This window comes from Myodes glareolus, chromosome 22, assembly GCF_982192425.1.
Source record: "Myodes glareolus chromosome 22, mMyoGla1.1, whole genome shotgun sequence".
In the NCBI taxonomy this organism is placed as follows: domain Eukaryota; kingdom Metazoa; phylum Chordata; class Mammalia; order Rodentia; family Cricetidae; genus Myodes; species Myodes glareolus.
In genome coordinates, this window is record NC_142047.1 from 8,319,406 (window position 1) to 8,323,577 (window position 4,172).

Genomic DNA, 4,172 nt, shown 5'->3' on the forward strand with positions numbered 1-4,172 from the left:
TGGAACACTGCTTCTGTGAACACGGGGTATAGAATATGCCTGGACAGCTTAGGTGATCATTGCCATCAGATCATTCTTGGAGAATTTTGCAGCACGCTCTGTGTGTGTTCAGGACAGTTGCAGAGAATGGGCATTAAAATGGAGCAGAAAACGTCAAGGGGCAGGTAGAGCTTCCCCTCTTCTGCTAGCCTGGTGAGTCCTCTCACTGCCCAGGACAAATGATTTCAGTTGACCACTGTGTGGTCCCTTCTTTTCGAACCTCAGACTGAATCCTTTCCTGATGGCTCCTGCCCCTACTGCCTGCCTTGTGATGTGTGTGTGTGTGTGTGTGTGTGTGTGTGTGTGTGTGCGCGCGCGTGCGCGCACATATTCATTTGTGTGCAAGTACACATGGGCGTGAAAGCCAAAAGAAAACCCTGGGTACCATTCATCAAGTTTTAACTAACTTTATTTTTATGTTTTTGAGACAGGTCTTTGCATTACCTGGAGTTCACCAAGCAGGTAGGCTGGTTGACCAGCAGGCTCAAGAAATCTGACTGCCTCTGAGCTCTCCAGAGCTAGGATTTCAAGGCAAACTGGTTTAAAAACAAACAAACAAACAAACAAACTAAAACCAAAATATAACCACGAGTTCAGGAAATCAAACTCAGGTCTCCTGTTTGCAAGGCATGCATGTCACCAACAGAGACATCTGCCCAGCCTATGATGTCCAGTCTCTGTCTACTGGCTTCCACAAGGGACACTAGGTGGCTCATTTGAGATCTACCTCTAGGAACTCATAGCATGGTGCAGCTCTTGCGAGTGTGTACACGGCCAACACACAAATAAGATATTGAAAATACCCAGCAAGTACGTGTTAAAGCTCCCAAAAGGCTCATGTCTCTGCCTTCAGTGTCGAGTCTCCCTCCCAGTGTGAGCCTGGACGTCTCAGCAGAGGTTAAAGAAAATCAGGATGCCATTCATTGGAACAAGCCGCTGTGGAAATACACCGAGGTTTTAACTTTCTAGTCTGATTCCTCTGATTATGAGGGTCATTCTGTGTTTTAAAATTTTCCTTTGTGCTTCTCTGCCCAAGCACTCCTCACCCATACAACTTCCTGTTCCCTTCTCACATCCAGGCCTTTGTGGGACTTGGCATCTCTTTCTATCTTCCAATGCCCAGAATACTTTCTGAACAAATATTTTACTGAACTTCCTAAAAATCACAAAGGCAGAATGAAAAGGAAAAGGCCATGTAAGTAAAATGACAAGAGCATGTATGTTCCTCAGAAAGCATGGGTAAGTATGGTGCTATAGGGCTCTCTGTTCTCCCACTATGGCCGTTCATTCCAGACCCCAAAATGCCACTCAGACAGAAACACTCGTGGCCCTTTGTACTCAAGTTTCTGAGCACAGTTCCCATAGTAATATGTTTTGAGGTTGAGGACAGAGCGCGCTGCCTTCGTGTGGGGGCCGTGCGCTCAAACAGCCACTTCTCTCAGAGAAGAAAATCACTGGACAGGAAGGTCTGACCCAGTGGGAAAGGCCTGCTTGGACAGGTAAGAGAGCTAGCTTTTCTAGCCGCAGTAGAGAGGAATATTTGAGTGAATGCTTAAAAAGAAACTTTAAAAGTTTTTGGAAATAAAACCTACCAAGTATTGAGCAAATCCAGCCCTTGTCCAGCCCTCCCTCTACTTGTCCTGTTACCATCAATGCTTGCCTCAGTCCAAAATATTTAAATATGTTAACTTGTGATAAATTTGTCAGCCATTAGAGGAAAAAAATCAAGCAGTTATTACTCCAAATACCTGTTATTAGGAACTATGATCTCTCTGGAGTTCTTGGGTTGGACTATAACCTCCAAGTGGTGACATGAATCTAGGGCTTGAGGAAGTGATAACACCAATGTGGTTTAATCTTTGTGACTGGTCTGAGTGTCCAGATAGAGGCCTAGAGGAGCCCTCCTCACATTTGCCCATGAGGACTTGAGAAGGTGCTACCCCTTGCTATGCAGCAGATCTCTGGGGATCTTGATTTTAAATTTCCCCACCTCTAGAATTTGAGAAATGTATTTTTACAGCTCACCATTCTCCAGTCTAACAGGTTTGCCAGGGCAGGTCAGTAGCCTTCTCTAGGTTCCGGTTCCCACTTACGTACGTGCTGTTGCTTAAAACCAAATCTGTAAAAGCAAATTGTACTTTTTAGCTTACTTCATTATATTTTCACCAATTTGTAGAAAGTTATTTTTCATTTGTCCACACAAAATGCTGCTTGAGAGTTAAAATTAAATGAGAAGTTGGTTTGGGATCAAAACAAGTGGTCCTTTTGAGGTTGAACTATTATCTAACTGCTGGCATTCACTGAAAGACTTCACTCTTTTGTAATGCCGTAATCTACCAAGAGAGGAGCCAAAAATGGTCTTCACTAAGGAATGCTCCGTCTGTCCTTCTCCTGGGACATTGCTTGCATGTTTGTTTTATTTTTGTCTATTCTTTCTAATGGGCTCAAAACACTAACTTGGTAATTGCCAGTTTATTAACTACCTATTAAAAAATGATGGCACTTAGTGAGTGTGTCTCAGATCACGATGACCAGGGCCAACCACTTAAGTCTGTGTTCAGGTATGTCTGTGCTGCTGTGAGGACACCTGCAGAGACTTGATGGGGCTGAACCAGGCCTGACTAAATAGCTTTTCCAAAGCGGAGGTCGAGTTAAAGGAAAGCAAGCAAAATCCCACCCCCACCCCCGCCTCCTTTTTCTCTCTCCCCTAAACGATAGAGACCAGTTCACTTGCCAAGTAAGAATTCAAGTCCCAAGAAATGTCCTCTCCACAGAAAAATAAGCGTGCAGATGAATGCGGCCCTTCTCCTCCTCGGTCTGAGGCCGACTGACAGCACCAGGTGCAGCCTTCAGCGCAGCCTGCTGTAGACACCCTACCTGCCGGCCAAAAACTGGCAGGAATTAACCAGAAACACGTGCTTCCTGTGGAGGGCAACGGTCAGCAGGTGGGACCCTGGCAGACTCCATTACCAAGCGGCCTCCTGTGTGGTCATCTGGCCGCCCTCCTTGTGGGCACCCAGGGCCCGGAACAAGACATTTTCTCAGCTCTGTGTTGGAAGTCAGTCAAGTGCAATTACCCTGAATGTCGTTGCGGAATGGATGACTTAGAGGCTCCACACAAATTGAATTTTGAGGCCAGCCTGAAATTACATTAGATTTGGGGGCTTTGACAAAAGCCTGCCTGAATCCCCCTGCAGTCCCTCAGGGTCATCTCTCTTTAATCATTCACTAATGTTTTCCTGGTGAGGTCATTGATTAATGGATGACGTAAATCCTTCACTCCCACCCCCTTTAGGACAGTACATAATGCTTTATTAATTTGTTCTTTTGTCTGCTTTCGAGATAGCAAATATGAAACCAATTTCTGAACCTCAAAAATTGATAATTCTGTTTCTGTGGTGTATGATAAATCTCAAAAGCGAAGCACTGTGGCTGGCTTGTGACAGCAGAGGGGGTGCCGTCACTCTCTGTCCTTGTCTGTAAATACAAACCCTCACGAGCAGAGAGACACTGGGCAAGTGAACCATCTGACTCACGAGGGCAGGAAGTGCAAATGCCCACTCTCAGATGTATAGTACACCGAGTCTCTGATAATTACTCCATTTTTCTTGCTCTCTTATGAAAGCAATTAAGTCATGAATCTCAGAAAATTGTTAAAGTTCTAAGAAAGCCAGAGGGCTTCCAGCACCCTTACCCCACCCCTGGAAACCTTAGCAGTCCCTAAGCATACAACCGTGTGTTAGCTTATAATATTACAAGTGATAAATGAACAAATCCAATGGGCTATGTACACAAAGTTTGTCTTTTCATCTTCCAGTCACAGAATTTATCAAAGTTTCATCTTAGGAAAATTACGGAGTACAATGTGCTTTCTTTTCTCTAATCAGAAATATTGATTAATAATATTCCCGGGGTGGGAATAGGTAATGAATTATTTGAGTACAATATGAGGCTGGGGCTCAGAATCCAAAGACAGGGGCCAGACACTACTGGGTGGGATGTTTGACAAATTGATGTTTAGCACATTTGGCATTAAAGAGTGTTTCTGTTGAAAACAAAACAAAACAACAATCTGTTGAAAACAAAACAAAACAACAACAACAACAAAAAGGAAAAGTGTACCTCAATTGTAT

General features: G+C 44.2%; 1 long non-coding RNA gene across 1 annotated transcript; it reads right to left on the reverse strand.

Moving 5' to 3' along the window:
- Positions 1-430: 430 nt before the first annotated feature.
- On the reverse strand, positions 431-3,019 carry LOC146890337 (uncharacterized). The gene is made up of 3 exons (XR_014998993.2): positions 2,774-3,019; positions 2,065-2,158; positions 431-575 (listed from the first exon to the last, which is right to left on the reverse strand). It is a non-coding gene; the product is annotated as an uncharacterized LOC146890337 (long non-coding RNA).
- Between the last annotated feature and the right edge of the window lie 1,153 nt (positions 3,020-4,172).